Raw genomic sequence first — 24,330 nt, forward strand, 5'->3', positions numbered from 1 at the left:
TCCCTATGATTACCTACCTATGGAGATCAATCTTCATTTGAGAAAATTAAACAAAAAAAAGTAAGGTGATTGAATGTACCCTTTACCGCTCTGCCCGGCACCCACATGGACACAAACCTAAAAACATATCAGTTTTTAAGGTTAAATATGGCCATAGTCTAACCTTATGTTTTCATATGACGAGATACAGTCGCTATGACTGGATACGGGAAAACATTAACCATGTTCTTATTTAGACTGACATTGTACTGTCTTGTAAAATGTAACCATGTTATAATATATATTCTAGATTATCTTTATTTATAAAGAAAAAACTACAAAAATGAAGAATATGAGCTAAAATACCAATTCATGAGATTAAAAAAGTCAATGGTTAAATAAGTATTTCATGAAAATAAACATAATGATTGCACACCCATGCAATATTGATGTTTGTAAATTTACCATTTTGGTGATAAAATTATAATGCTTATTGAACTGGTCCCATCGGCCCACCAGCCTTTCCTATCAATGCTTTCTCCTGAGCAGAAAAGAGGCAGAATAAACATAAAAGTAAAACATTTCATTCTTCCGACATTTACCTCTGGTTTTCCCCCATAACTTAAAAGTGTTAACAGAACACTGTATTAACCCTTCTGAAAATAGCTAAATATAAAAGACAAACTTGCTATTTGCACATTTTGTGTGAAGCATTTTCACACATGGGATGTCTTAATGATTCAGCGGATGTAATCATAGGACACTGCTGTGTACTGTCTGGCTTCCTTTTCTTATCTTTGTTTGCAGTTAATGGATTTTTTGTTAGAAAAAATGGTAAAGCTGAAATGCAAAGGGAGTAGTAATTTGTTGTGCTTATTCATGTTAGCATTTATATCTTGCTATAATAAAAAAAACTCCAATGTATTACAGCTTTCCCTAACTCTTTGTTGGAAACTATCCGTGGGCTGCAGAAAGATATATTAGTAAGTTCAGATAACAGTTAAAATAAATCATTTTTTATTTAACATTTTAACACCTTCCTCCCACAAATGATTTGCAGTGCGCTTGACGAGCCAGCAAATTGTGAAAAAGTACTGTCTCTGGCTGGATGTTAAGGAAAGTCGCTCTCAATATATGGTATATCGCTGTATTTGCTGTCCACTTCTGCCCATTGCTTTACAGCTTTAGTTACAATTTCCTCTGATAAGCGTTCAGCATATTCCAAGAGCACTGGATTGGCAGGGGGGAAATCTTCCTTACTGTCCTCTTCATAGGCTTGAACCAAAGCAATATTTTCCCCTGCGTGATTGTCATTATTGTGGTTGTCCTGCAAATGGATGGTGTTCTTTACAGTGTAATCATGTTTCGACTTTATGCATCCCATAATAATAGCAACAAACTGAACTGTAATTCCAGGAGCCGCTCTAGTAAAGTCAGTCTGCCTGTCATGCCTTATACAAAGCAGAGAGATCCCAGCAGTAGTTTATGACCATTCTTTCTCCCATCCCAAGTATCCCTGGAATAAAAGACATAAAATGCATTATTACACAATTATTATTTTGGAGAGGGCTAATAGCATGTGACATCCAAACATATACACTCCAGCACATTTAAACTATATCTCCAGCCGAAACTGTAGTAGAGAAGGATTAAAACCTCTGTCAATATGTATACAGTATAACATGTTTCTAAGCACTCTCACATCACCCCCAAAGCCCCATCCACTGTGACAGCAGATGGGGGATCCTCTCCCCCACAACCACTGTCACATTTAAAATTGGTTGGCCTGTGTGGGGCTCTGGCTGCACAGCTGAATCATTCATTCACAGAGGTCTGTGAATAAATAAACAAGTCCTGTCTGCTACTGCGGCAGACGGATTTGTAGTTATCAATTTGCTATGAGTGCACCGATTAGCACCGTTGTAATCCAGTGACACTTCCTTCATTTTTCTAACTGAAAGTCTGTACATAGATACATGCTGAAAGCTGGAGGCAGAGCGTGCAGGAGTCTGACATTGCAATGACGATCCACTGATGCCAGCTGCAATGATTGGCAGGCTCCTGCGAATTAAAATACTTTCTTTCTTTCTTATAATCTCTGTTCTCAGCTGCATAATGTGCTTAGAGAGTTGGGGGGTAGAGAAATAGCAGAATACTGATCTTCCTAGTGAATGGATGTGCAGCGGGCAGGGTCCGCACAAGTCTGACCATTGAAGGGCAGGCCTAGCATGGTCAGTTTGAAATAGGAAAGCAAGGGGGCATGCAAGAACACAAAAGAAAGCAATGTAAAAAGTGTAGGATACTTTTTAATGCAAGTATGTGTGGCCTGGTGGGAGCCCAGGCTGAGACTGCCATTCATTCCAATACCAGTGGGTCTGCATTGATGTTCAAAGAAAGTAATGTCACCAGCACACCAGGATCTCCAAAAATAGGTCCAGAACTTTAATCAGCGATCAAATAATTACAGTAGATAGAGACGTTTCAGAGCCACACAGGACCTCTTCATCAGGCATGTGACATCAGGGGTCCTGCATGGCTCCAAAGCATCGCTTTCTGCTGTAATTATGTGATCACTGATTAAAGTTCTGGACCCATTTTTGGAGCTCCTGGTGTGCTGGTGACATTACTTTCTTTGACTATACAGAGTTCCAGCCGGTGATCGCTTCAGCACCCATTTCTAAATACAGCCATCTTTACAGGCATGTGTGCATTAGGAATATTGCATTGAATGCATTGATGTTCAGCTTCATGGGATCCATCATTTGCTCAACAGCTGTTTGGAGCCGAGCTGAGCTCCTTCCCTGGCCTGCACTCGCAGTGGCGGACACAGGGTTGCTTTTTCTTGTAGCCTGAGCAGCACACATATTCCTTTACCGGTTTACATGGTACAACAGACACATATCAGGAATATGAAATGTTGGGGTAACATATTCTTTAGGTAGCAGATGTGTAAGGATTATTTTTTGGAGAATAAGGATATTATTTAGTGTCAATTTAACCACTTCCCGACCGGCGCACGCCGATGTACGTCAGCAGAATGGCATGGGCAGGCATACTGGCGTACAGATACGTCCAGTTTTAAATGCCGCCCTGCCCTGCTCATGTGCCGGTCGGGACCCCCAGTGAGTCCGGTCGCGGGTCCCGCGAACTCGATCGCCGCAGGCATACCCGCGATCGTCTCATGGGGCGGTTGAATGAGGAGATGTCATTGTAAACAGCATCTCCCCGCTCTGCCTAGCAACAAGCGACGCTGATCTCTGCTCCATGGAGCAGAAATCAGTGTTCACTAAAACAAAGCCCAGCCCCCCACAGTTAGTAACACACCCCTAGGAACACTTAACCCCTATACTGCCACCCACTGGTTAACCCCTTCACTGCCAGTGTCATTTACACAGGAATCACTGCATTTGTATAGCAGTGATTGCTGTAAAATGACAATGGTCCCACAAATGTGTCAAAAATGTCCGATGTGTCCGCCATAATGTCGCAGTCACAATAAAAATCACTGATCGCCGCCATTACTAGTAAAAATGCCATAAAACTATCCCCTATTTTGTAAACGCTATAACTTTTGCGCAAACCAATCAATAATCGCTTATTGCGATTTTTTTACCAAAAATATGTAGAAGAATACGTATCGGCCTAAACTGAGGGAAAACATGTTTTTTTTTATATATTTTTGGGGGATATTTATTATAACAAAAAGTAAAAAAGAATGCGTTTTTTTTCAAAATTGTCACTCTATTTTTGTTTATAGCGCAAAAAATAAAAAACGCAGGGGTGATCAAATACCACCAAAAGAAAGCTCTATTTGTGGGAAAAAAAGGACGTAAATTTTGTTTGGGAGCCACGTCGCACGACCGCGCAGTTAAAGCGACGCAGTGCCGAATAGCAAAAATTCGTCTGGTCTTAAGCCAGCAAAATGGTCCGGTCTGAAAGTGGTTAAGTTCAATATGAGATTTTCAGGGACATGGGATCCCCTTTTTTAAAGAACATGTTTGCCATCTTCTTTTGTAAAATGCAAGCAGTATCTGAAAGTCTTTGAGTAGTCAGTCAAAAACAGTACTTTATGACCTAGAAGTAGGCTTTTGTTATATGCAAGCAGTCTGACAGGCTTTTCTAACATACATGCAGTCTATCAGTCTCTTGTAACATGTGATCAATAACAGAGGGTGGCAGGTAGAGTCAGCTATCCTGTCACTGGCTGAAAGAATAAATGGAAACTTCTGGGTTAAAACAAAATATTTTCCTCAAACTGTCCCTGCATTTCTTTGCCTACTAGAAAAAAGTCACTACTGTTGTCAAAGTCTAGTTAACCCAACCCACTCCAAGTAAGCCACACCCACATTTAAATGCAACACACTATGTCATCACATGTGGGTGGGCACTCCCTCTCATTTCATTTTGTGAAATCCAGGTGTGCCAATCTGACACACATCACATCATGCTACAAAAAGTAGGAAGGCAAATTCTTAGAGTGCGGGTGGCCTTATACAGTGAAAGCCTACAGGGACTAATGCCGTTCAATTCTTTGATGTACAAGATATGTATTATTTAACACAGACTAAGAATCAGTGAAACATTTGCTCTGTAAACATATATTCCCGTGGCAGAGCTGACATACTGTGGTTCTTAAGCTCTTGTTGTTGTTAATGGCCCCCCTGGCCAGACGGGTACTTTGTGTGCTCTAATAGCTTGTCGATTGTTACAAGCACTCCTGTGAATTAGCAATGTTTAGACAGATCTTAAAGCTCAGCTTCAGACCAATTTAGAGGACCAGTTAAGTATTTCTTAGAAATTATTCAAAACTGTTTACAATACAGCAAATATAAGTACCCATATCCATAAAGAACAAAGATCGCTGCTACCCTGGACCAACCCAGGTGAATAAAAGATAAGGAGTGGCCTCAGCTTACATACACTATAATACCAAATGTATTGGGACACCTATCTTTACATGAACTTTAATGGCATCAGAGTCTTAGTCTGTAGGGTTCAATATTGTGTTGGCTCACCCTTTGCGGCTATAACAGCTTCAATTCTTCTGGAAAGGCTGTCCACAAGGTTTAGGAGTGTGTCTATGGGAATATTTGACCAGAAGCGGATTTGTGAGGTCCTGGCTCGCAGTCTCCGCTCTAATTTACTCCAATGGTCTTATATCAGGTTAAGGTCAGGACTCTATGCAGGTCAGTCAAGTTTCTTAACCCCAAACTCGCTCGTCCATGTCTTTATGGACCTTGTTTGCGCACTGGTGCTCAGTCATGTTGGAACGGAAAGGGGTGATCCCTAAACTGTTCCCATAAAGTTGGGAGCATGAAATTGTCCAAAATGTTTTGGTATGCTGACACCTTAGGAGTTCCCTTCACTGTATTTAAGAGGCCAAGCCCAACCCCTAAAAAACTATTCCACTTCATAATCCCCCCTCTACCAAATGATTTGGACCAGTGCACAAAGCAGGGTCCATAAAGACATGGATGAGCGAGTTTGGGGTGAAAGAACTTGACTGGCCTGCCCAAAGTCCTACCCTCAACCCGATAGAAGACCTTTGGGATGAATTAGAGCAGAGACTGTGAGCCAGGCCTTCTAGTCCAACATCTGTGCCTGACCTCACAAATGAGTTTCTGGAATAATAGTCAAACATTCCCATAGACACACTCCTAAACCTTGTGGACAGCCTTCCCAGAAGAGTTGAAGCTGTTATAGCCAACTCAATATTGAACTCTACAGACTAAGACTGGGATGCCATTAAAGTTCATTTGAGTGTAAAGGCGGGTGTCTGTGTCTCCACCAATTAACACACCCTAATGCATTTTGCCCTGCCCACTGGGGCTTAGTCATAAATCTTAAAGCTCAGCTTCAGGCCAATTTAAAGGATCAGTTAAGTATTTCTTAGAAATAATTCAAAACTAATATAAGTACACATATCGGTAAAGAGGAAAGGATCGCCGCTATTTCTGACCCACCCAGGTGAATAAAAGATAAGGAACGGCCGCCACCTACATGTCTATACCGAACCACTCACCCTGATGCATTTTTCCCCACCCACAGGGCTTAATCATAGATCTTAAAGCTCAGCTCATTCAAAACTATTTACAGTAAAGCTAATAGAAGTACTTATATCTGTCTTTTTTTTAGCCTCCTGTAACTCTCTGTGCCACAGGACTCAAGACTCTGGGAGCAAAAGTCAGTACTCTTAACCATTCAGGCTCTACATCACTGCACAGTGCTGACAAACTCACATTACCATCCTGTTATGGGACCTAGCTATGCCACCTGGCAGGGGTGCCTGGGTCAAAAGACTGGCTGAACAGCCAAATTAGTCTTTTCTTGGGAAATACAAGTATTTCATTTTTGTGTTTGGCTACTTCCCTGAAATTCAGCTGTAAGATGCATGTTTTAATTTATTACCAGATGTTTACAAATATGTCACCCAGGTAGATACCAATAAAAAAGATCAAAATCATGCTATAAAAATCACAACAGCCTATAGCATGGTTTCTCAACCAGGGTTCCTCCAAAGGTTGTTAGGGGTTCCTTGATTAATGAGCAATTTCTGTCTCTCAGATAAGTTCCCACTGACACCATGGATCTTTTTAGCTATCTGTAAGGGGGTAATTCTTCCCACTGCACACAAATGAAAGGAGCATTCTTCCCCCTGACCAGCACAATAATGTATCATTAGTTGTAGAGCTAGTACCTTTTAGTAGGGGTTCCCTGGGACCGGAAAGTTATTTTAAGGGTTCCACTGTGATGAAAAGGGTGAGAAAGGCTGTCCTATAACATACAAATTGTGCAGTTTAAAAATTAAAACAAGCGTCTGAACAATTGCTATTTCCCCTTAAATGTGTTTTTAAAAACAGTTCCGCAATACAGTCATTTGGATAAATTGAGAAGAAGCATATGTGTCCTTAAAAAAAACATATACTGTAGGGAAGACAAAGCTTAGAGCACTTTTGTTGTTAAAATCATTCCTGGCCAGGTCTCATCTACTTATGGTTTTGAAAATGTAGCACAGGAAATGTGAATCTTGTGTTCTCCTACGTGGAATAAAGCTTGAAAACCTCATCCATCATTTGAGACCACTTCAGCCCCAAAAGAATTTACCCCCTTCCTGACCAGAGCCATTTTTGCGATTCAGCACTGCATCGCTTTAACTGACAATTGCGTGGCCGTGCAATGTTGTACCCAAACAAAATTGACGTCCTTTTTTTTCCATAAATAGAGCTTTCTTTTGGTGGTATTTGATCGCCTCTGCAGTTTTTATTTTTTGCAATATAAACAAAAAAAGAGCGACAATTTTGGAAAAAACACGTTATTTTTTACTTTTTGCTATAATAAATATCCCCCAAAAATATATTTAAAAAAACTATTTTTTTCCTCAGTTTAATCCGATATGTGTTAATCTACATATTTTTAAAGCCATCAATGCTATAAAATTGCATTGATTACTGTAAAAATGTCACTGGCAGTGAACGGGTTAACACTAGGGGGTGCTCAAGGGATTAACTGTGTTCCTTGGGAGGCGATTCTAACTGAAGGGGGAGGGGACTGACTGGAGGAAGTGACGGATTGTGGTTCCTAGCTAATAGGAACATACGATCTGTCACTCCTGTCAGAACAGAACAGAACAAGGAAGTGTGTGTATACACACACTCATCCCTGTTCTGTCTCTCCTGCTCACGATCGCTCGTGCCCAGCGGTCATCGCGACCCTTAGCCACGAGCCCCAGCACCCCCGCTGTTCTCACTATCCTGACCCCGCGATCCAACATATAGCTAGGACGGTTCGCGCAAGGGAGCCAACCTGCTGCAGTATTGTTCACTGCCTCTCCTGCACACTCCCACACACTGAAGCCCCTGCTAACAGCTCAGCCTTGGATCGGACTAGAGTGGCTCCAGAACAGGTAAGTGTAGCAATTATACTACTACTACTATTTTAAGCCAGACATAGATGGATCAAAATTTGGCTGGTTCAGGAGGGACTGGCTGAATTTTGATCCATCTATATGGGCAGGCTGGTTGTACAGAAGTCAGTCATCTTGATTGACTTCTGTACAACCAGCCTGTTGAAAAAAAGTTGTACAATCAGTGTTGCTGGCTATAGGCGGCAGTGGTGATGAGTGTATTCGGGATAATACACTAGCTCTGCTAGTGGAATAACCCCATGCACCTTGAATGTGTGAATGGGGGGGGATCGATTCAATTTCTTTCATTCAACCTTAGACTCTGGGATAACAGAATACGGTTGTAAAGTTGAGTTACACCTGTTCTTTGAACCGCTGTCAGTAGTTTTTTATGCAGAGTTATGCCGCGTACACACGAGCGGAATGTCCGACAGAAGAAGTCAGACGGAATCTTTTCATCGTATATTCTGATCGCGTGTGGGCCTCATCAGACTTTTTTTTCCAAAAATTGGAAATAGAACGTTTTAAATATTTCCAACGGAACCAATTCCTATCGTGAAAACCGCTCATCTGTATGCTGTTTCGACGGACCAAAAACGACGCATGCTCTGAAGCAAGTATGAGACGGAGGCTATTGGCTACTGGCTATTGAACTTCCTTTTTCTAGTCCCGTCATACGCGCTGTACGTCACCACATTCTTGACGATCGGACTTTGGTGTGATTGTGTGTACGCAAGACAGTTTCAGCGGAACTCTGACGGAAAAACCTTCAGAGTTTATTCCGACGGGAAAACCTGTCGTGTGTACGCAGCATAAAGGGATAGTCCCCACTGCCTTCACAATTGAGTCTAGTTTCTAGTCTACTCATTCCTCTTACCTTTTGGTTTTTCAAGCCAATATTATATTTTCCAAGGGACCTAATCCTCTCATTAAGTGTTCAGTGTAGGTTTAATAAATTGTGCAAGAATAACACTTATTCAGCGCTTTGTATAAAAAGGATACACATTGCAAGATTTAAACCCTTCTATGGATAAATTAGCCAAAAAGAAGTATGGGTTCCCATAGACAGGTACCCCTAAGAAAAGCGAGGATCACTGAGGAACACCAACACCAAAAATTAGCCAATTCAAACACATTATCTACCGGGGGATCCGACATTGACCCCATATTGCTTTATTAATAGTTTTATGCTGGTTTTTTTTAAGCTTCGTTGGTGTAATTATGTCACAATAATATTTTTTATTATTTTTGCAGTCTTAGGGTCACGGTCAGATCCCACCGGCATCCGGATGTTGTTCATATGTTATATGTTGTCTGTTAACACAAGCTGTTTTTGTGTATTTATGTTCCGTCCCTAGGTTAGTGCATACCATGGTTGGAGAGTAATTTCCTAATCACGGATATACACGTTTTATAGGTACTACATGAAATTACCCCTTTACGCAGTTTGCTCTATGTGTCTGAGTGATATATTTATTAAACTTGTATTTTGGAATGCCAGATAGTGTAATTTTGGTACAAAATAAATAATTTGTTTGAATTGGCTAATTTTTGTTGTTGGTGTTCCTCAGTGATCCTCGCTTTTCTTAGGGGTACCTGTCTATGGGAACCCATACTTCTTTTTGGATACTGTATTGGAGGTTAGAGGACACTCCACCTATATCACTATAGGACTACAATGACCAGTTTTCTCTTTTTGTATGGATAAATTAGACCTAGAGTGAATGACTCCTGAAAACCTTGCTGGTCATGAATACAGCTCTGGGGAAGAGGACATGCCCCATGAAATGTGTCAGCTCAGGACACACACTTATCTAGTGCTAGGTGTATAACATGATCACACAGATAGAGATTGGGTTTGCTAATGAAACAGTGGGAATTTTTCTATTTCAGTAGTTTATGTGCATTGCATACTATGAGTGTAAGTAGTTATAATTACCTATTGCAATTGATTTTATGTGCTTCACAGTGCTAGGGCTCTCTGGTATGTTTATGTAAAAATTGTGCTTATGATAAGTATTCAGGTTTTATATGCATAAGTATCCATTATGGTGGTTCTTAATGGCAGGGAATTTGTACAATTCTCATCCAGCTTTACAGCTAAAAAAGACAAAGTGGTTGTAAACCCTTAGGCCGCGTACACACGGGCGGACTGTTCGCCCAACTTTGTCCGCTGAACAGTGTTTGGGCGGACAGTCCGCTCGTGTGTGGGCTTTCAGCGGACAGTTTCAGCGGACAGTTTGACGGACAAGGTTTTTCGGAATTTCCGAAAAACTGTCCGCTGAAACCTTGTTTCAGCGAACAGTCCGCTCGTGTGTAGGCTTGTTCGTCAAACAAAGTTGCGCGCATGCTCAGAAAGGATTTTCACGCCGAAAGTTATAATGCAGTGTATAGGACGTCGTATTTTTCGTCCCGTCGTACGTGCCGTTCACGTCATCGCGCACGGTTTCAGCAAACTGTTCGTCCGTCGTGTGTGGCCATGTCCGTCCATGCTAATTTTGAGCGGACTGTTTGCCGAAACTGTTTGACGGACAAAGTTGGGCGAACAGTCCCCGCGTGTGTACGCGGCCTTACAAATACCCACTGAAGGGACAAGCCTCATACAAACAGATGAAATCAATCGACCTACATAAGTTATCTTCAGCCCTCTCTTCTCTACAGCCATTCAAATTGCACAGTTTACACAGCATTTCTGAGCTGAAGTGGGCAGGGATCTGTTGTCACACAGAGAGGAGAGCTGAGTGTAAACTGAGACATGAGTGGAGGAAATTAACACTCCATTATCTACACAGTCTCATAGGGAAACATTCGCAGCTGAAGCTGTCAATCACCTGCTGTGTGCTGGAGGGGGTGCAAGGCAGTTTCCCGCTGGATTGTTGGTGTTGGCATAAGTTGCCAAATGTGATTCATGCAGGCAGCAGAGGAGAGTGAGAACAGCCAGGATTCACACTAGGTGCTATAGATTGAAATACACACTATAGAGGGATATGCTTTGTTCATTTTTCATTTCAGACATTTACTACATTAAAGCTTTTGTTTTCTTCACTGTGCGACTTTCTCACCCATGTAGGCGAGTATTTTAGGCCAAGACACAAATAATTAAATAGCATGACATTTTTTTTTTAATGTGCTTTATTCCCGTTCCATCTCCTTTCACAATGGGGTGTTGTGGGCGTCGGCGGGAAAGCGTCACTATTTGGCCGCTAGCAGGGTGATTTTAACCCCCGCTAGCGGCCGAAAATGGTTAAAATCACCCGCAAAGAGCTGCTGCCCATTGATTTCAATGGGCAGTGGCTCATTAGGAGTAGTGTGTACACTGCTCCTACAGCACTGTAAAGATGCTGCTTGCAGGACTTTTTTTTTACTGTCCTGCAAGTGCACCATTCCAATGTGAAAGCACTTCACACTGGAGTGAGAGAAGAGGCTCTTTACAGGCACTATGCAGGCTCTATTATTAGCGCTCTTTCAGTGTGAAAGCAGTCTTAAGGTTCCCAAAGACATTAAAAGAAAGTCTTTTAATTTGGCTGATAATGCAGTCCAAGTGCAAGAGATACTGAGTGCAGGAATCCAGCGACAACAGTGATAACCAAATTGGCGGGTGACAGCAGGAATCTGGCAAAGTATGATTTAAGTAAGATTTATTAATACTGAAGCAAAACCCCATCCAACAACAGAAAACAGTAAACAAGGCAAACTTTAAACTATATGTGAACAGTGAACTAAATAGCAGAAAACCTAACAAACTAACTATAATAACATTTATACAAAGGAGAAACAGGGTACGGGATGCAGGTACTGGGCAGGAACAGGACCATGGCAGAAATCAGGATCAGAATAAATCAGACAAGCAAGCATATGGCTAACAGGCAAGGCAAAACACTGAAACACTGATGAAAGTCAAGGGAGGGGTTATATACCTACCCAGCAGCCAGCATCAGGTAATATAATTAACTTATAATTAAAAATTCCAATAACTAAAACTCCCAAATGTGTACAAGGGTAGAAGGTGGCCCTCCCAGATGCACATCAGAATCTACCCAGGAGTTGCAGAGAGGCGAGGAATATGGAAAGAACTGGTGCCCAATATGTGGATCTCCAGGAGTCCCAACCGATCACAATGAAGAGACAAAAACTCCAAACCGTCACATCAAAAATGATCTAGTGAATGTACAAATAAACCAATTGATTACTGGTGCAATTATATATTCCTAAAGTAAGACAAATATGCTATGCTTAGACTCCAAAACAACAAAATATGTTTATTATGAAAACAAAGTGACTAGTGCTGTTGATAATGAAGACTTAGTGGCGCACAAAAAGAAGCATACTTATTGAGGGCTGGTGTGTGTCAGCCCATAGTGAGGGATGTTGATATCACTGAGTTAATAAGACCCACTGCACCAAAATAAATTGTGCAAACAATACAGGTGTGCATATGGATAAAAAAAATCCAGACAAAAAAGCCCAGAAATCAATACAAAACAAATTAAGTGCCCTAATGCATGACAAATGAAAAAAGGCCATACCTAATGGAGAGCTGTGATCAAGGCTGGAGCCACACATGTACTGTCCACTCCCAGCTGCAGATGGAAAGCAAGTGCCACCGCCTAAACGACACGGCCAATGAGAATGACATACAGGCCAGGGATGGGACGGTGCCACCAGGTAGCCGCATCACATCCACTCCACCAGATCCCAAGTCTCACGGTGAGCGTAATGCCAAACTCCTGCACACACGCAGCTCACAGCAGTGTCACGAGGTCAAAGGGGTCCTGGCTAAGATGCAAAAACCGGAACCAAAAGCTGTAGGTGATGCCAAGCTCCTCCGCATCTGTCCCCTGCGGCGGAAGCAGAAGGGGATGTAAATATCACGCAGTACATGGGGGACACCATGGGTGAAACCACCAAAGTGACAACCTAAGGGCTGCATGGTAAAAATGGGCTTGCAACTCCTGGGGAAAGACAAAAGCGCTCTAGGAAGGATTTAGAAAAAAAAGGGAAACACAAAAGACCCCAGAAACTCCCACCGCATCCATCTCCATATAAACCATATGGCAGTATCAATTCTCCCGGGTAGAGTCTGATGTCCCCTTCCTGGCCTGCTACACATTTGGAAGTGCCTGTCACATGAACTGACCACACCTCTGCCTCTTACCTGTACTATGGACCATGTTCTCGCCTACTACCAGGACCAATATTTTGGCACTGCTGATAATATCTCTGCCTATACTGACCCCGGACTGTATATGGACAGTATCCCTGCCTGCTGCCTGTACTGACTATGGACAGCATTCCTGCCTTTTGCCTGGACAATTGCGTTCGCTGTAGCTGACCAAGTTCCTGCCTGCTGCCTGGACCAGTGCTATCCTCCTGTGTACAACTGCACTACTAAAACCACAGGTAATCTTTTGTTTAACCTTTGCTCAGCAGAATATATTTTGGGGTATAATTCTTGGTATGTGCATGCTATGTGTCCCTAGAACACCTGGTGGTGTTCCTTGCATGTTGGGCCTCTGTATGTGGCCAGGCTGTGTAAAAGTCTCTCATATGTGGTATCGCCATACTCAGGAGGAGTAGCAGAATGTATTTTAGGGTGTAATTTTTGCAATGTGTTGGAAATATCTTGTAAATGGACAGTGGAAAACTGCGTTTTAATTTTTTTCCCATATTTTCCAAAAACTTCTTGAAAAAAAGGAACTGTTCAAAAGACTCATTATGCCGCATAGGTTATACATTGGTTGCTTTCCAAAATGGGGTCAATTTGTGGGGGGTTTCATTGTCCTGGTGTTCCAGGGTCTGTGTAATTTATGCTCCTAGGACACCTGATGGTGCTCCCTGCATGTTGGGCCTCTCTATGTGGCTAGGTTGTGAAAAAGTCCCACACATGTGGTATCGCCATAAAATCGATTTTGGGGTGTCATTTGGGGTATCCACATGCCATGTGAAAGAAATAACCTATTACAATGACAATTTTGTTTAAAAAATTCTTCATTTTGCAAAGAATTCTGAAAAAAACTTACAACTTCAAAAAACTCACCATGCCGCCTTCTAAATACCTTGGAATGTCTAATTTCCAAAAAAGGGGTAATTTGGGTGGCATTTGTACTTTCCTGGCTTGTTAGGGTTTTAAGAAATCAGATAGGCTGCCAGTACATCAGGTGTGATCGATTTTTTTTTGATTTGGACCACAGCTTGTAGACTCTCTAACTTTCACACAGACCACTAATTTGTTTTTTTGTTTTTTACCAAAGATATGTAGCAGTATAAATTGTGGCCAAAATTTATTAAGAAAAATTACTAATTTGCTAAATTTTATCCCAGAAACGAAGAAAAAACTTTTTTTTTTTTAATTTTCAGTCTTTTTTCATTTATAGCGCAAAAAATAAAATACACAGAGGTGATCAAATACCACCAAAAGAAAGCTCTATTTGTATGAAAAAGGGACAAAAGATGTATTTGGGTACAGTTCTGCATGACTGAGTAATTTTAATTCAAAGTGTGAGAGAACTGAAAGCTGAAAATTGGTCTGAGCAGGAGGGGGGTTTAAGCGCCCAGTAGGCAAGTGGTTAATTGTTAGATTTTAAGACCATGTGCTGTTTTAGAAGCTAAGCCTCCTCTATTGATATGCAAATTAACCAGTCAGAATAGTTTATGAGCTCAGCAGAGGAAGCTCTTTACAGGATATGATGTACAGGAAGTATGGGGGAGGGGATTAGTACTTTTGAAACAGACAGAGTTGTTTTTTTGGTTGGACTCTGAGCAAAGAACCGTGAAGAAGATTCCATCAATGCAGGGCCCAAGTTAAGTAGCTATTTAGTATACTTATTGCATCCATAGTCTACATGCTTATTTGATATGATGTCCAGTAAGTATGGGGCATGGGATTAGGACTTTTAAAACAGCACTCTGTTTGGAACATATTGACAAAAAACAGGCCTCCTGAAATTGAAGACTGGTATTGAACTGGTATTGAACTGGTATTGAAGATTAATCAAAGACATTTAGTTGTTTGGTCAAAGTAGCAGTAGACATGGTTGCCAAAAACCGAAGACTTTTCATTTTCAATTTCAGGAGAATCTCAAGCGCCTGTGAAGCATGGTGGTGGAAATATTGTTTGGAGTTGCTGTGTGCATCATGCATCATGGCAAAGTGTGCTTGGTGGGAATGTGAGGCCGTCTGTCCAAAAGTTAAAGTTGAACTGGAAATTATTCTTTCAGAATGATCGAAATCACACTAGCTAATCCACCAAAGAATGTCTCAAAGCAAAGAAAACAGAGGTTATGGACAGCCCGAGTTAAAGCTCCGATTTGATTCCCATTAATAGTTTGTACAAGGATCCTAAAACATGCAGTTTATGTAAAGGAGGCCAACAAATTACTTGAAACTGAAGGAATTTTACATGGAAAAGTGGTTCAAAATGTAACTTGATGTTAAAGATTGGTGGACAGCTAGATACAATACCTATAACAAGTAATTTCTACTAAAGGAGGCGTTACCAGCTTCTGAAGCCAAGGATATCCTTACTTTTTGCTCAGTACACTATTACATAATTTTAATTTTCAAGTATATCTCTTTTATCTGCAGGCAATGTTTGAATAAAGATCCAATGTTTGTCTGTTTACATATGTTGAAAAAGCAAATAATTTACATGGGTTATACTTAATTTTTTTACATGACTGTACTTTGTTGCACAGTTGCAGTCCAATCCAGTGTTTACAACCTCAGTGTGAAAGAGTCTCCCTAGGTTCTAAAGGGGCTGTATACATGCACCCTCAGTGCTGATATATGGCTCCATTCAAGTACAATCCTGTCACTATTAAATGCTGCCTTACTTGCCAATAAAACAATGTGCGAGAGCAGGCCAGCTCATGACCAATTAGAAGGGTTCCAATTTGCAATAAAGATAGCTGTAGATACCTTAGTTAGCCCCAAGATCAATTTCTGTGTCCCTGTAGTCCCATCACCACGGGATTCCAGGTCCAGGCTAAACACAACTCCTGTCCAAGTCTATTCTAACCCTGCATTCACTCCAAGCTAAACATTGCCCCTTTACTTTCAATTGTGTATTATCTTTACCTCCCTATAGACATCTAACATTTGAAAGATGGCTTGAGTCTTAGTTCTGATTTTGGACAGAGGTCAGGATAAATGTTAATGGTTAAGCGTTAGTCAAAAGTTAAGGTTCAAGTGTTAAATGTTAGGGGGTTAGGAGGTAGCACATTGAAAGATTACTTCTTACCAAGCTTTACAGGAAAACTGGTGCTGCTTTCAATAAATAGTTTGGGGGTATATCCCAATACAGACAGTAGTCTAAGGTGGCAGGCTGCTGTGAGTGGCACATCCATCTAGTTATCCACGCATCATATAGCTGAATTGGTGTATAGACTTAGAATCCACTACAATCTACTTGCAGAACACAGAAATATTTCCCCCTACTCATCTAGTCATATTTGTATTGATTTGAGTGGTCACTGTCTCTTCTAACCTCTATGACCCAAGCTATGGCTTGCCATGCGTGCTTTGATATCTGTTCCCACTGTTGTTGTACTAAAGCTGGGCAACCAACAGAGGTGATTAAACCACAAGACAGTTGGCCTACAGTGAAGGAATATAAATACAGCCCTAATTAGGGGCTGTAGTTAAAAAAATGTCCACTAGATGTAATTTTGCTCAGAAAAAAAAAATAGTTCAATGAATGCAATGTATCCCTTTTCACCTTTTGTGCATTCTAATGCAGCATGGGAATGGCTGGTAAAGTGAGTGGAGGCATAGGCATTCCACTTAACTCACAGATCTATTTAGAAAGGAGATCTACGATTTATAGGGTAGTAAATTCATATCTTTCTATTACTTCCTCAAATTCATGACTATGAGAAATTATTATGCATCATTTAGGCTCAATGGGAAAGGTTTGTTTTGACATAGAATATATAAGCTGAGATCGCTGTTTCATAAAATAGGTACTTGATGAATAATGATAGTTTAATACATTTCTATAGCACTGCCATATTCTACAGAGTATAATTGAGGCTATAATTCCTTACTGCAGTCATTCACACAATCTAAGGGGTAGAGAACAGCTGTATATTTTTCGATTGTGAGGAAAAAACCTCACTATACCACAAATAGACTATACCAACTCCAGTTGAAATCAAACCAAGGGCCTTGGCACTGCAAAGCATGAGTACCAATCGCTAAACCAACATGTTTATACTCTAAATGTGTATATGTTATGGAACAGACAGGACAAGCAACATGGAAATCCAGTGGCGGCTGGTTCTCCAAATTTTTTAGGTGGGGGCGCAAATAGAAAAATACTGAAAAAAATCCTCATCATATGCAGCCACTGTGCCCCATCATATCCAGCCACTGTGCCCCATCAAATGCAGCCACTTGTGCCCCAGCAATTACAGCCACTATGCCATCAATTGTAGCCACTGTGCCCCATCAAATGCAGCCACTTGTGCCCGATCATATGCAGCCACTTGTGCCCCATCATATGCAGCCACATGTGCCCATCATATGCAGCCACTTGTGCCCCATCATATGCAGCCACTTGTGCCCATCATATGCAGCCACTTGTGACCCCCGCCTACCCCGCTGTCTGCCCGGCACTTGGTGGTGGGTCAGGCAGTGGGTGATGGCAGCGAGCTGTGTGGGATGAGCATTGGGTCCTCCATGCTGTCCAACATGCCTCGCTGTGTCTCTTCTTCCGTTCTGCCAGGTGTCCAATAGGATCGCCTCTGCCTTCAGCCAATCAGATGATGGGTATTAAACCTATGCTTTCTGATTGGCGTAGAGGCGGTTCAGTGTTAGAAAAGCAAATATTAATTTTCTTTACCAACACACCTGGGTAGGCTCCAAACGCAATGCTCTGCGCTCCGAGTCCACCTTTTTTTAAGCCTATTATAGCCTATGGCTCTAATCAGGTGCTTAAAAAAACACCTCCGTCACTGTAATTGAGGTGCCTGGCATTCGAAAAGGGTCTGGATGCCTGTATATGGCAGCGGTAGCCATGGATAGATTCATGCAATCAATCAATCTATCCATTAGTCATATAGGGGGATGGTGTGACAGAGGGGGTGGTGCTCGTGCACCCTTAATGGACGCACTGCCACTGTGGAAATTTATTGGAAATATAGATATGCCATACTCTAGCTACTATGATGAATTAAAAATTCAATACAAATTATCTAAAAAAATTTATATCTATGGGATTCATTTATTCCTGGGCTACAAGCTTCAAATTTAGCCCTGCACACAGTGAGGGACAAAGAAAACAGAAGATCCTATGGACGTTTTATTAATTTGTACTGTGGACTGGAGTTTTAATATTAATTAAAACTTTAATACTAATTAAAATTAGTATTTTGCCAGTCTTTTTACAAAATAGATTAGTTTGTAAAAAAAAAAATTGGTTTTGTTTTAAGTCATTATTAGTAACTGATATTGCCTGTAGTTGTTTGCAATGAGCTTCATAAATGCATGATATTCAAACTAAACATATGGAAAAAATACATAAGCAGAGATTACCTACTATGAAAATCCCATCTCAGAACGATCAGTAGGTCTAGGAATTCTAAAGGCAGCTGATGCAAACCCTGTCTGTTCCTATAAAAGTAAGTTGAGGGTGACAACGATCCCTTCTGATCCTTTCCTACTGGTCAATGAGGCACCCAATCACATGGATCGGAGACTAGAAATGATTTACATATATCAGTTGTCTGTATCTCTGGATATGCATTCTATTTTGGCATGTTTTTTTTTTATTGGAAGTATCCTCTGCTTATATATTTACTCATTAAACATTTGTTTTTTTCCACACTGGCCTGTGACAAGCATGCTTTAAAGAGAATATCTGTGTAAATTGTATGTCCCACTATAAATATGTTAGATTGTGCTGTATGGTGAGATATCAGGATATGGGGAACATATTATTTATAAACAAACATATAGATAGGATGTCCATTTTACCATCTTTCAAGACAGTTGCTTCTGTCACTTGGCCTTCTGTAACTGAAAAACTGGGCATATCCAGGTCTCTTTTATCAGTTCCTGTGGTATAAAAACCCAGAAAAAAAGTTGTGAGACAAGGTGTCAAATGCAATACCACTACCAAAGCTGAAATTCACACTTCATATTTAGAGATATTGCTAATTAAGGTCCTGTTAAAGCTTTGTGTGAACTATGTAATATATTGGCAAGTAACATATTGGGCATGAAGCAGCACAGATTTTTCAGCTTCTATTTATGAGCACGCAATGTCCTTCTGGTGTCTTGGTAATGTTGTTTTGGTTGTGAGCTTGGAAATGTATCATATAGTACGTCAGACATGGCAATGTTTGGTGTTAGGGCCTATTCTAAAGATTGAAGTTCTTCCTATTTTTCATTTGAAATTTTTATATAAAAAAAGGATTTTTAGAGGTGCTTTATACATGAAAGGGGGGTGTCTGAGACATATTAAAACTTTTTATGACCAACACTAATATTAGAAACGATAGACATTCACACCCTGGAAATAATGAAGAACCTGAAGACGTTGTAGATGATCTGCCTGACACACAGGCAATGTCCTGAGGAGTTTTACTATAACTTTGACTATAACTATGGCTTAGTCAGAGGACGAAACTTAGCGAGCATGCCTGCTTTGAAGGGGAAGATTTGCTAAGCTCAAAACTGTCAGCATGCAGAGACACTTGTGACAGTGCTCTCGGCCAATGAGTGGATGCCAATCGGCAGACCTTTTTTGGTCATGCCCCTTCAACAGAAGTTGGCCAAATGGCTGGCTTCTGTCAGATCAGGCCAAATGTCGACCAGTTTCTATTGAACCAGCCAATGCCTCCCGATATTCGGCTGCGTGTAATGCCTCTTAAGGCTGCTGGCTTGCTGAATATGTCCTATTTGTAAACCAAATGCATGGCTAAAGTGGCATACTTTGGTGTATACCGGTAATTGTCATGCTGAAAAGCAGAACGATGAAGAGTATTTTAGAAAAATATCATTAAAGTGGAACTAATGTCTTTTAACAAAACATTGTTAGCAATTAGGCTTTTAATGGAGAGGAGACACACAGAGCCAGCAATCTTTCTCATGAATGTAGACTAAGCTGGGCATGTGTAGCTCAGTATACATTCTTGGCAGAGCTTGAGTGCGTGAATGAATTAAAGGAGAAGTTTGGGGTTTTCAAAAAACTTGCATACTCACCTTCATGCTGCAGCATCAGTCTAATGCTGCAGCAGTCCCCTGTGGACTCTTAACACCAAGAACTGTGTGATCACATGAACGCTGCCACAATGTTAACCACTTGCTCACTCGTCACAGTATATATACTGCGGCAGGGTGTCACGTACAGGCCCATCATATACATGTACATCATTGTGCCTGCTGGGGCTAAAGGGGAGATGTGCACTATATTCCATAGTTTGTAGATGCTATAATGTTCATACAAACCAACTAAAATACACATAGCGATTTTTTTTTTACCAAAGGCATGTAGCAGAATACATTTTGACTTAAACTTATGAAGTGTTTTTTCCCCCAAATTTTCAGTCTTTTTTCATTTATATAATAATAAAAAATAAAAAAAAAGTGGTGATCAAATACCTCCAAAAGAAAGCTCTATTTGTGTAAAAGAAAATAGTGTAAATTTAATTTGGGTACAGTGCTGCATGATGACGCAATTGCCAGTTTACCACTTAAAGTGGTTGTAAACCCTTACAAACCACTTTGACCTACAGGTAAGCCTAGATTAAGGCTTACCTGTAGGTCCAAGAAATATCTCCTAAATATATAGGGTTTAGTAGATATTTACCTGAAGACAGCCACCACTGTCTACGGCGCATGCGCCGTAGACAGCGGCACGCAGGCGCACTGGGCAAGCCGCAGATCGCGGCGATATGCCGCGAGTGTCGGCTCCCGTGCGCATGCGCGGGAGTGACGTCATCGCTGCTCCGGCGAATCACAGACCCACCAAGAAGATGGACGCTCGGAACTACAGGGGACAGCGTTGACTTCGCTGGCTCCTGTGTCAGGTAAGTGACACATAATGGACTACTATGCGATGCATAGTAGTCCATTATGCTTTAGCTTTGCAGGGAATGAAAGAGGAAGTAAACCCATCAGGGTTTACTTCCTCTTTAAGCCCCAGACCATTTGGCTGGCCAAAGACCAGACCACTTTTTGCAATTCGGCACTGCGTCGCTTTAACTGACAATTGCACAGTCGTGCGATGTGGCTCCCAAACAAAATTGACGTCCTTTTTTTCCCCACAAATAGAGCTTTCTTTTGGTGGTATTTGATCACCCCTGCGGTTTTTATTTTTGCCGCTATAAACAAAAAAAGAGCGTAAATTTTGAAAAAAACACATTTTTAACTTTTTGCTATAATAAATATCCCCCAAAAATATCAAAAAATTTAGGCCGCTTCGTATTCTTCTACATATTTTTGGTAAAAAAACAACGCAATTAGCGTATATTGATTGGTTTGCGCAAAAGTTATAAGTGTCTATAAAATAGGTGATAGATTTATGGAATTTTTATAAAAATTTTTTTTTTTTTACTAGTAATGGCGGCGATCAGTGATTTTTATCGTGCCTGCGACATTATGGCGGACACGTCGGACAATTTTGACAAATTTTTTGGACCATTGGCATTAATACAGCGATAAGTGTGATTAAAATTGCATTGATTACTGTAAAAATGTCACTGGCAGTGAAGGGGTTAACACTAGGGGGCAGGGGAGGGGTTAATATGTATCCTATTTTGTGTTCTAACTGAAGGGGGATGGGGACTTTGCACAGAAACTAACAGTTCGCTGTCCATACTCTGTATGGACAGACGATCTGTCAGTTCCTTGCTCAGAGAACCGGAAACAGCTGCCGGTTCTCTGTGTGCCCCGAGCGATCACGGGAGCCCGGCAGCGATCCAGACCGCCGGGCACTTGCATCGGCTCGGGGAGCGAGTGGGGGGCGCGCACAACTCCGGTGGCGCGCAAGCACCCCAGTGCCCGTTTATGCTACCGACATAGCATAACGGCGATTCGCGCAGCCGAGCCATGCTGCCTCAGTACAACTGCAGCGGCTGGTCGGCATGCGGTTAAAGTGTGCAGAATAGCAAAAAATGCCCTGGTCATGAAGGAGGTAAAACCTCTGGAGCTGAGGTGGTTACCTTTTATTAAGCTGAATCTTGATTGTCATTGACTGCTCCTGCACACTGACTCCTCACAACTTCTATGAGACCATCTCCCCAGCATCTTCAGCCTATGGAGCTGGCCCCATAGAAGTCTAAAAGGGTGTCAAACTCACTCAATTTCATTGTGGGCTGCATTATTGTTGCCCTCAAAGGGCCAGTATCCGTAGGACTATATAAATGTATCCAGGGCTTTTTTCTCAGAGAATAGGTGCAGGAAATCAACCATGCCACCCTACCCCACTGAAACAAATCAAATGGTGGGTGTGGTCAAATTGCACTAAAGGGGCAATACAAACCAGGAGTGCATTATGTGTTGAGTTCAGGTATGCGTTATGTACAGAGTGCAGTATCAGGGGTACGCTGTGTACAGAGGGCAGGGTTAAGTAGTGCGCTATATACAGAGTGCAGGGTTTAGGAGTGTGCTATGTGAGGTGCGCAGGGTTCAGCTCTCTTTCACAGGCTGTCCACATCTCACTTCCACCCCTCCTTGGCTCTGACCTCAGGACATGTCCCTCCACAGCTCTCATCTCTCTCTCCCCCCAAAAGCTTCCTCACATCTCACCCACCTGGCCCGGCTCTAGTACCTCCCAGCATGTAGACAGCTCTGCCTCTCTCTCACTTGCAGGGAGATCATTGGCCGGTATCTGTATGGAGATTACAGTGTAGCTTTCCACGTGATGCCCTATCCCACACTGCATCTGCATTTCCCTTGTCCCAACATAAGTGCAGGGCAAACAGGGATTTGTGGGAGCCGCCAAGAGGAAATCTGGCCTTTTAAACACAGTGTTGGGGGTGAATGGAGGGTGACATTAGGGTTTGGCGGAATGGATTTGGCTGAAAAAAAACCCTGGGTGTGAGGGCCACATGAAATAGCCTGGTAGGCTGGATTCGGCTCATGGGCACCGTGTTTGACACGTGCTATAAGATGTCACTTTGCAGATGCCACTAATGATTCTTGCCTGTAAACAGTGCTGCAGGATATGGCTTTTAGGCCTAATTTCTATGGACTGATGGGGACACCTATGGTAAAGAGGGGCTCTGATTGGGACACCTGATGTATAGGGGGACTCTGATAGGGACACCTGATGTATAGGGGGACTCTGATGGGGACATCTGATGTATAGGGGGACCCTGATCGGGACACCTGATGTAAAGGGAATGCTGATGGGGACACCTGTTGTAAAGGGGGGCTCTGATTGGGACACCTGATGTACAGGGAGACTCTGATGGGGACACCTGATGTATAGGGGGACTCTGATCGGGACACCTGATGTATAGGGGACTCTGATGGGGACACCTGATGTATAGGGGGACCCTGATGGGGACACCTGATGTAAAGGGAATGCTGATGGGGACACCTGTTGTAAAGGGGGACTCTGATTGGAAAAACTAATGTAAAAGAGCACTTTGTTGAGGACACCTTATGATAAGTGTTTTTTTTCTTTTACTCGAAATGTGGATGTGATTGGGCTACTGTGATGGGCACAGTGAGGTTGCATTTGATGGGCACAGTAAGGCTGCTTATGATGGGCACCGTTTTATCTAGCAGTATTGATACATATTCACTGGATAAATGGCTATTTACAGTCCTGCATTATTAACAGGTTAATTTTTCAGTTTGTTTGTGCCCCCTAAAAATTTTGAGCGCCAGCTGCCACTGAATTTCATTAAAATACTTTTACATTTTTGGTTGTAACATGACAAAATGTGGACATTTTCAATGGATATGAATACTTATTCAAGGCACTGTAAGTCTTTAGAGATCTGTTCAGGAGTTACATTTTAATTGTCGCAGCACAGGTAAGCAGGCTTCAAATTGTCAATAAATTAATTGTAAACACCAACAATATATTTATCTTATTTGCTCCTTTATGATCTGTTAAATATGCCATTGAAAGCATTTTGTTTTATCTGTTCAACCAGAAATCGCATGAGCTGACAACTTGCTGTACTCTTTTCTTCTGTAGACAGTCATCAGTTATTATTCCCAGCTCTTTCTGTTAACTACAAAACACCTCCCCCTATGTTATGGAGAGGGGGATGTGTTATACAGTCCTAATACACTCCCTTTCTAAGGTGCACTATGATTGTGTAGCACTAACCCCCGAAGGAGCTGCTGAATTTTTCTGGGCTTACGGATTACCTCACCAAGCTCGTACTCGTTGTCCTTGTCTAGGGGTTCCCAGGGCTGATAACCCAGTAACTGTAGAGACCGACACTTGAATTCCTTTTTAGGATTTTTATTTTGCATAAAACGGT

The 24,330-nt window shown here is 41.7% G+C and overlaps 1 long non-coding RNA gene across 1 annotated transcript in view; it reads right to left on the reverse strand.

Moving 5' to 3' along the window:
- Positions 1–1,358: 1,358 nt before the first annotated feature.
- LOC143924383 (uncharacterized) overlaps positions 1,359–24,330 on the reverse strand; it is a 38,569-nt gene continuing 15,597 nt past the window's right edge. Inside the window, exons 2-3 of the long non-coding RNA XR_013261858.1 lie at positions 18,857–18,937; positions 1,359–1,495 (exon numbers count right to left, since the gene is read on the reverse strand). This is a non-coding gene — a long non-coding RNA (uncharacterized LOC143924383). The remainder of the gene's footprint in view (positions 1,496–18,856; positions 18,938–24,330) is intronic.

The sequence above is a fragment of the Lithobates pipiens genome, unplaced genomic scaffold (assembly GCF_037356315.1).
Source record: "Lithobates pipiens isolate NorthernLeopardFrog02 unplaced genomic scaffold, aLitPip1_a1.2 Scaffold_22, whole genome shotgun sequence".
In the NCBI taxonomy this organism is placed as follows: Eukaryota; Metazoa; Chordata; class Amphibia; order Anura; family Ranidae; genus Lithobates; species Lithobates pipiens.